The 10,000-nt window shown below is 37.5% G+C and overlaps 1 protein-coding gene and 1 long non-coding RNA gene across 7 annotated transcripts in view; one reads left to right on the top strand and one right to left on the bottom strand.

The window, feature by feature from the left end:
* LOC135225641 (uncharacterized) overlaps positions 1–10,000 on the bottom strand; it is a 463,389-nt gene that overhangs the window by 365,693 nt on the left and 87,696 nt on the right. The gene's annotated exons all lie outside the window — the stretch shown is intronic.
* Positions 1–10,000, top strand: part of LOC135225640 (uncharacterized) — a 265,065-nt gene that overhangs the window by 235,009 nt on the left and 20,056 nt on the right. The window lies entirely within an intron of this gene.

Below are 10,000 nucleotides of genomic sequence, written 5' to 3'. Positions count from 1 at the left end.
TGGTGATGGAAGTGTCAAGTATAACATTCTTACAGAGAGAGAGGAGAGAGAGAGATGGAAGGAGGAGAGGGGAGAGAGAGAGACGAGAGAGAGAGAGAGAGGGAGAGGAGAGAGAAGACACGAGAGAGAGAGAGAGAGAGAGAGAGCGAGCGCAGTGTAAGACAGATTAAATATAAGAGAGATAAAGATACAGAAAGATGACGAGAAAAAACGTCAACATTAGCTCTATATATATTATATAATATATATATATATATATATATATATATATATATATATATATATATTTTATATATAATATATATATACATATCTAATAAAAAGGAACCCATAAAAAACACCAAAATATAGAGAAAAGTACTATATTTCAGAGACTGCTGTCTCCTAATTCAGGTAGATGAATGAGAAAAGTTTACAGAAAAGGTGGTATTTATACCAAGAGGTCCATCCACAAACAAGCCATTTTAAGTCACCCCCGCTGATAATCTTCCTTTAATCTTCTTAAGGGTTGGTTGAATGAAGACGTTGTCGATCGTGTCCGAAATCCATGCTCCTTTTGAGATGTTCATTACCTGCCTCTCTTTTATTAAGGCCGATTCCATCATTTGACTCTTGTACCGGCAGTTGCTGCTATAAATTACACGTGACAAATTCCAGTTTATTCTATGGTTATGTTCATTTATATGGTTGAAAATAGCCGAGTTATGTTGTCCATACCTAACTGACCGTTTGTGTTGTATTAATCTCTGGGGAAGGGATTTACCTGTAAATCCGATGTAAGATTGGTCACAGTCCTGGCATGGGATTTTGTATACCCCAGAGTCCTTTGGAGATGTCTTTTGTTGGACGTTAATCAGGGATTTGGCTAAGGTGTTTGGGTAAGTAAATACAAAAGGGTTCGATTTTCCGAGGGGGTTGGTTATTCTCTTAATCGTGTCCAGGTGGGGAATTATTATTTTATTGTTGGGTGTATCTCTGGTCTTGTCTTTAGGGGGTCGGTAGAAAATTACGTTTGCTTTGTGAATTGCTTTCTCCAATTATATGGTCAGGATATTTTAAAGACGAAAGTTGCTTGCGAATTAGTTCAAATTCTTTTTCCAGGAATTCTGGGGAACAAATTCGTAAGGCTCTTAAGAACAAGTTACTAGCTACACTATCTTGATAGTAATGTCATGATAGCTAAAGTAGTGAATGTATGAAAGTGAGAACGTTGGTTTTCTGTATATGGTAAATTTGTATTCTGTCGTATCTCTGATTATTAAAACATCAAGAAAAGGAATTTTGTTGTCTGTTTCCCATTCAACTTTAAATTTGATGCTGGGCACTAATGTGTTTAATTTCGAGAGGAATTCATTGAAATTGCCCCACCTATTATCCCAAAATGTTAGGATATCATCCACGTATCTCATCCACAGCATGTTTTGGGTTTTATTGCATTTATTACTGTAGTTTCAAAGTATTCCATGTACAGATTGGGTAGAACAGGACTTAAAGGACTACCCATACGACACCCGAATTTTTGCTTGTAGAATGATTCCCGAATGAAAATACGTTATTAGATGCACATAATTCAACTAGCTTTATTATTTTGTCAAGCGCCAATGGAAATGATCTGAATAGGGGGATAATTTTACCCTTTAAAACTGAAGAACGTCCTGTACTGGTACTTTAGTGAACAGGGAATCTACGTCAAGGCTTAAAAGTTTTATGTTGTGAAGTGGTATATGTGCTTCTCTGAATTTGTGACAAAAATCTTCCGAATGTTTAATGTGACTGGGAGAAAAAGTGCCTAAAAAAGGGGAAAGGAGGCCAGCTAACCATTTAGAAATTTTGTAATTGAAAGCTAAATGGTTAGCTGGCCTCCTTTCCCCTTTTTTAGGCACTTTTTCTCCCAGTCACATTAAACATTCGGAAGATTTTTGTCACAAATTCAGAGAAGCACATATACCACTTCACAACATAAAACTTTTAAGCCTTGACGTAGATTCCCTGTTCACTAAAGTACCAGTACAGGACGTTCTTCAGTTTTTAAGGGTAAAATTATCCCCCTATTCAGATCATTTCCATTGGCGCTTGACAAAATAATAAAGCTAGTTGAATTATGTGCATCTTAATAACGTATTTTCATTCGGGGAATCATTCTACAAGCAAAAATTCGGGTGTAGTATGGGTAGTCCTTTAAGTCCTGTTCTAGCCAATCTGTACATGGAATACTTTGAAACTACAGTAATAAATGCAATAAAACCCAAAAACATGCTGTGGATGAGATACGTGGATGATATCCTAACATTTTGGGATAGTAAGTGGGGCAATTTTAATGAATTCCTCTCGAAATTAAACACATTAGTGCCCAGCATCAAATTTAAAGTTGAATGGGAAACAGACAACAAAATTCCTTTTCTTGATGTTTTAATAATCAGAGATACGACAGAATACAAATTTACCATATACAGAAAACCAACGTTCTCACTTTCATACATTCACTACTTTAGCTATCATGACATTACTATCAAGATAGGTGTAGCTAGTAACTTGTTCTTAAGAGCCTTACGAATTTGTTCCCCAGAATTCCTGGAAAAAGAATTTGAACTAATTCGCAAGCAACTTTCGTCTTTAAAATATCCTGACCATATAATTGAGAAAGCAATTCACAAAGCAAACGTAATTTTCTACCGACCCCCTAAAGACAAGACCAGAGATACACCCAACAATAAAATAATAATTCCCCACCTGGACACGATTAAGAGAATAACCAACCCCCTCGGAAAATCGAACCCTTTTGTATTTACTTACCCAAACACCTTAGCCAAATCCCTGATTAACGTCCAACAAAAGACATCTCCAAAGGACTCTAGGGTATACGAAATCCCATGCCAGGACTGTGACCAATCTTACATCGGATTTACAGGTAAATCCCTTCCCCAGAGATTAATACAACACAAACGGTCAGTTAGGTATGGACAACAGAACTCGGCTATTTTCAACCATATAAATGAACATAACCATAGAATAAACTGGAATTTGTCACGTGTAATTTATAGCAGCAACTGCCGGTACAAGAGTCAAATGATGGAATCGGCCTTAATAAAAGAGAGGCAGGTAATGAACATCTCAAAAGGAGCATGGATTTCGGACACGATCGACAACGTCTTCATTCAACCAACCCTTAAGAAGATTAAAGGAAGATTATCAGCGGGGGTGACTTAAAATGGCTTGTTTGTGGATGGACCTCTTGGTATAAATACCACCTTTTCTGTAAACTTTTCTCATTCATCTACCTGAAGAGGGAGACAGCAGTCTCTGAAATATAGTACTTTTTCTCTATATTTTGGTGTTTTTATGGGCTCCTTTTATTAGATGGAATTCTGTTGTTACAGAACATTTTTACCAGTCATATATATATATATATATATATATATATATATATATATATATATATATATATATATATATATATATATACACTTAAGGAGAGAGAGAGAGAGAGAGAGAGAGAGAGAGAGAGTGTGTTACAAGGATTAGGATGTCTCAAAGACTCGTTAGTCCATCCTCGGAGACATCGTGTGCTCACTTATCTCTAGGAGCAGGTTTCACTGTTCATTCAGTGTCCTAATGTTTTTGAGAGAGAGAGAGATGTGCCAAGATTACTTAATAGAGAAAGAGAACGAGAGGTGGTGTGAATAAGTATCAAGAATAGACACTGAGAGAGGAGGAGAGGAGAGAGAGAGACGAGAGAGAGAGAGAGAAGAGAGAGAGAGAGAGAGAGAGAGAAGAGAAAAGAGCGCCACTCCTTCCAAGAAGCATTTTCCCTAATGTAGCACTACCTTGAGACAGGATTACCTCCATTAATTCGGAACCTCATTGTCTGACGCCACCTGCTGACTCTCAGCTAATTTTCATAATTACATAGAAGCGAAAGTTACAAAAAACCGCAGGGATACAGTTGAGTTTTATTTTATTATTTTTTTTTTTTGTTCGGCTCAACTTCACTGTAAGTGAAATTTATGAAAAAAAAGAGAGATAAACACTACTAGCAAATACTGTACTTTTCTTAATTTGATGTGGGCTTTTAAGCAACATAAGTCCTATGCGTCATGTGAATTATTCAGCGCACCACTAAATACTACAATAACTTACTATCTACGCTTTTTCAATTTATACTAGGTCTACTGTTATTATTATTATTATTATTATTATTATTATTATTATTATTATTATTATTATTATTATTCAGATGAACCCTATTCATACGGAACAAGCCCGTAGGGTCACTGACTCGAAATTTACGCTTCCAAATGTCATTTAGAGAGAAGTAACAGAAGGCAATGAGAAAAAGAGATATAAGAGATCACTCATTAAGAGAGAAAAAATAAATTAACAAATTAAAACATAGGTAAAACTGTAAGTAATACTTATATAAATGCCAGCAATTGTCATCATCATTATTACCATTATTATCACTATGGATCTTACTGTGGGTGATTACCAAGAACACTACCAAAAATTACAATTCCACACATTATTCTATCGTTATTGCCTATATCACTGATCACTTAGTGATAAGCGTGTGGAATTTACCTTGAACAAAAAATTCGAGTTAGCATAAAAACGACAAAAAAGAATAAAAATAAAAATATGTTAACGAAATTTTATCTTATTGCCTCTGTGTAATTGACCAGTTAATGTTGAGCTTGGGAAACTTACCTGGTAAAAAACACAAGGAAAAATTGAGAAATAAAAACAAGAATAAATATAAAGAAGACACAGGAAATTCTACCCCTTTTCCCTCTATCAGTAACCAGTTCGTTATAAGTTTGTGTAATTTACATAGAAAAAAATAACGCAACTTAGAATACAAAAAGGTGGTAAAAATATAAAGACGACACTGGAAATTCTACCCCATTTGCCTCTATCAGTAACCAGTTCGTTATAAGTTTGTGTAATTTACCTAGAAAAAATAACGCAAGTTTGAATAAAAATAAAAAAAGGCGGTAAAGACAAAACAGCCTTTGTTAGCAATGCGGTTAGTCAAACTCCCAATTTACGCGCGAAAAAGCCGACCATTTGGCGCGAGCCATACAAACAAGAATTAAAACCATTCACCTCTGACCTGCAACTTCCGCCACGGATGTCAAGTGTTTGTTGTCGTTGATGTTGATGTTGATGTTGTTGTTTGGTGTGGCCGATCAACTAACAAACAAAAAAATATGCGGTTCGTAAATGAAGTGAATAGAAGCGATTGTTGTTGACGTCACTTGAATTCGATATTATAGACAATAACGCAGACGTGAATATTTTTTTTTCTTCTTTTTTTTATTTTGAGATTCGTCCTCGGCCAAGGATCGCTTAAAGGTGAAGTGGTACTCCTTGTCAAGGAAGCCCGATGAATGAGGACCGCGGGACTTCATTGACTCGGAAGTGCGCATGCGCTGTGAACAACAGGCGCTTCTCGAATATTGACGATGATCTGTGGTACATCACGATACACTAACCGCAAATAATCGGTGAAAATCCAGTTATGATTAAGGAAAAAATTGTATTTTCGATTTTTTCACTGTATTTTGTGATTTTCGCTGAATAATGATGGCAGTAATAAATAATGATAATATGGTGATAGTAATAAGTAATATGATGATGAAGCCTAGAAAGAAGTGAAAAAAATATGAATTTTACTCATAAATGTGCAGGAGAGAGAGAGAGAGAGAGAGAGAGAGAGAGAGAGAGAATCATTGTAAAATGTCTCATAAATCTGACTTGAAAAAACATACATAAACATACAGCAGATAAAAAAAAAGTACATACATAAATAACCGACAGACTATTTAAGCCAAGAATCATGAAGTGTGTTTTTGCGAATATGACATGGAAGCAAAAATTCGCGTATTTCTTGACTGATTACTATAATAAGGTATGAAAGGTATAACCAAGGTGCCATTTTCTCAATCAGAATTCTCATTTGTAACGTGATTGACCACAATGAAGGTGATCCTGGATGAACAGAATTTAAAATGCATATTTTCTCAGACAAACTTTTTATGTGTAATTCAGTGGCTTTATTGAGCGTCAAGGATTTTTATTAATGCAGCTACAACTCTTAAGTGAATTCAGTGTCCTAAAATTAATTCGTTGTTTCCTATTACACAGACTTTGGTGAAAATTCTTAATTTTTACGTGTCTTTAAGTGAGTAGACGTGTATTTGGATTCTTATGCTGTCTGCAGCTCTATTGGGAACTGCTTATAGAAATATCTCTCTCTCTCTCTCTCTCTCTCTCTCTCTCTCTCTCTCTCTCTCTCTCTCTCTCGCATATATCTATATGCATTTGAAATTTAAAACTTCAAATGTTTGTGTAGTTTTAACGGCAGCAATCCATTCCACATTCATTCATGAACTGGATTTGTTGTTTATCAAGTAATTCCAGGAAGTAGTAGTGCCCAGAAATCCAGAAATTCCCACGAGTTTTTCAGGAATTCCTGCAAGGTTTCCGGGAATTCCCACAAGGTTTTCAGAAATTCTCACAAGGTTTTCGGGAATTCCCACAAGGTTGTTTCCGGGAATTCCCATACGGTTTTCAGAAATTCCACGAGTTTTTCAGGAATTCCTAGCACAGGTTTCCGGGAATTCCCACAAGGTTTTCAGAAATTCTCACAAGGTTTTCGGGAATTCCCACATGGTTTTCGGGAATTCCCACACGGTTTTCAGGAATTGCCACACGTTTCTCAGGAATTCCCACATGGTTTTCAGGAATTCTCACAAGGTTTTCAGAAATTCCCACATGGTTTTCAGAAATTCCCACATGGTTTTCAGAAATTCCCACATGGTTTTCTAAAACCATCTTCACCTCAATCGTGGAAGCATTTTAATCACCATCACTCTCCAAACGACCATGATTATCAATAATTTACCGCCGCCCTTACGCCCGCATAACAGCGCCAGGGAACGTAATAAGCACAACGACGCATTAAGTTTATACATGGTCGTCTGAAGGTTTGTTTATGGAAGCAATCAAGAGATATTGCACCGTCGCATATCTGTCACGGGCGAGCGAACGCAGGCAGGAAACAGCCATTCTGGGGGTTAAGTTATCCCACCCTTGCGTATGCCTTAAGGAAACGGTAGAGCTAAAAGGAAAATAATAATGATCATAATAATAGTAATATCCATCCTCCTCGCCCTCGTTCCCAAGGGGAGGGAGGGGCGGGGTAATGTCGGAGCTACAGCAGAATATGACCGGGATGCAATCACCGAAACAAAGGCTGTGTTGGTCTGCGGTCGGAGTAGTAAAGTAGAAACGGGGGACTTGTAATTCGTGGCTTGCCGCTGATCTTCAATCTTGGGGAGTGAGGATAATGTTACGCTGTGCATGCGTAATAAAAGGGCGTAAGGAGTTCGAATGGGTACCTGTGCCCTTCCTGCGTTTGGTTATTACGCCCATTGACGCCAACGTCTGCATGATGGAAAGGGGCCAAATTGTTTTATTTATTTATAATATATATTTATGTTTATCCATCTATTTTTTGCCTTAGAGTTGACGTGACTGTGTACATAAGTGTATTTACACCTTTTTTCGTTTCTATATCTTAGAAAGGAGTTACATGCTTACGTTTTTCGAATTGCACAATTCTACCATAAATACTAAATTGTATATTTATCTTTCAACTGAAAAATGAAACTGAAATATCCGGACTTGGCACAGAAAGAACATCAAACAGCCTTGCATCAAAACTGGCAGTTTAGGCAAAATCAGGAAAAATAACTAATATGTCATGAGAAATCGTGGTGACAAACCAAAGAACTACTAGGAAGAGGTTTGATCCCATAACATATTTTTGATATACAGGTTATTCTGGATTACTTAAATTAAACAATACTCTTAGCATGAATCTTGATAAATCTACAATATATTTGTGCCCATACGTAACTGTGGATTTGTCTCTCATATATCATTAACGCTGATGTCATGTCGTCTGCTATTGCCATTCTTCAGATCTGTCCAGCAGTGGTGACGCCAGATAACACCTTATTAATTAACAAATCAATCAATTTTTCAAATGGTAAAATGACTTTCGATCAGACTTTGACAGCCAAATCGCAAATTTGATTGGAATCTTAAGTATTCTTATATGCAAAAAGATTTTTTTTTTTTGCGTTTTCCTTCACAAACCAGCGAAATAAGTTAAAAACTTACTTTTTAGCGTAAGTGGCTTTAGCCTCCGGTAAGAATAGGTCTTTTTGCCTGCTTTGCATTTGGCCAGCGACGTACGAGCTAATAAAGGTAAGGGCGTATCGCCAAAGGACTTTCCTCCATTGTGTTGGAAGTACTACAATTTCTTTGTGGCCAAGATACCGTCTACTTCGGCACTGTTATTGTTATCGCTACTCAACCAGGCCCCTCCTCTTACTCCTCCTCCTCCTCCTCCTATCCTCCTATCCTCCTCCTCCACCTCTCCCTCCTACCCTCCTCCTCCTCCTCTTCCTCCTACCCACCTCCTCCTCCTCCTCCTACCATCCCCTCCTGCTTATCGCTACTCAACCAGGCCCCTTCTACTTCCCCTCCTCCTCCTCCTCCACCTCCAACCATCCCCTTCTGCTGCTCCTCCTCCTACCTCTCCTCTTCCTCCTACCCTCCTCCTCATCTTACCACTCCTCTTCCTCCTACCATCCCCCTCCTGCTTATCACTACTCAACCAGGCACCTCCTACTCCTCCTCCTCCTCTTCCTCCTACCCTCCCCCTTCTCCTATGACTTCTCTTCCTCCTACCATCCCCTCCTCTTCCTCCTACCCTCCTCCTCCTCCTCCTCTTCTTCCTACCCTTCTCCTTCTCCTACCCTCCTCCTCATCCTACCACCCACTCCTCTTCCTCCTATCATCCCCCTCCTGCTTATCACTACTCAACCAAGCCCCTCCTACTCCTCCCCTCCTACCCTCCTCTTTCTCCTCAAGGTATTCCTACCCTCTATAACCACCTGCCCCCAACTGTTTCACCCTTTCCTAAAGTCTCAATTTCCCCTCTCTTTTTTGTGTATCGGTATACGGACGTTTCCTTCGCTCGGAAAACCAGTTTTATTTTTTTCTATTTTTTTAGGCAACCCTAGTTTGAGTTTCGTATTTATTTTGGAATAGTAAGGTAAAAACCAACAACCCTAAAACGAAAGGTTTTGTCGATGGTCTATTTAGCAGTTTGATAGACTGAGGAAATATAGCATGCAATTTTCTATGGTGATTTTCTATAATGATAATATTTTGCTCTTGTACATCGTTTAACCCACATAAAAAAATTTAGATTAATAACATAAATAATTTCTATCGCTATCAAATATGAAGAAAGGTCAATGCCGCTAAAATACTAATTTTTTCCTTGTTTAAACAAAAATAAATCCAACGCTGCACCACGAAAGATACATCATAACTTACGGGTAATTTTTCCTATAAAAAGTATCTGGAAAATACCGGAGAATAATGTGCAACGCGAAAAATGCAAAATAAGAAGCTTTACGAACAATTAAAAGAAAGTTCTACATATTCACACATACACACACTGCCCTGTTACTGAATGGAAGCCTGTTTTCATATAAAAGAGAGCAATGGATGGTCAGTTCCCCTTCAGCACGACATGATGCATTTATTTAGGGGAATCGTTCGCTATCACTATTTAAGCTTTAACCGCTAGAGGTATTTTTAACTTGAGCCTATTGAAGACGATTAACATATTTTTGTTCGTATATAATAAAAATCTATCACAAATTCCACATTCTGTCCAGGAACCCCTATCTGTATTCACTGTTTTGCCATTTGTAATACGACGAGAGATCTCGATTTAGTGTTTCAGTAGAAATAAAAAAAATAAACTTAAGAGGGAACATATGTTGAATCCAATAAGACATTAAAACAAAACATGCCTAAAGAGAGTTAACAACTTCAACATTTAAAGAGAGTAAACATAATCAGCTTTTCGCCTTTAAAGAAAATGTATAAATCAACAGCTGCCTATAGAAAAAAT

The sequence above is a fragment of the Macrobrachium nipponense genome, chromosome 13 (genome assembly GCF_015104395.2).
Source record: "Macrobrachium nipponense isolate FS-2020 chromosome 13, ASM1510439v2, whole genome shotgun sequence".
In the NCBI taxonomy this organism is placed as follows: domain Eukaryota; kingdom Metazoa; phylum Arthropoda; class Malacostraca; order Decapoda; family Palaemonidae; genus Macrobrachium; species Macrobrachium nipponense.
The sequence above is the reverse complement of the archived record's forward strand: the minus strand, read 5'-3'. Positions and strand labels throughout refer to the sequence as shown.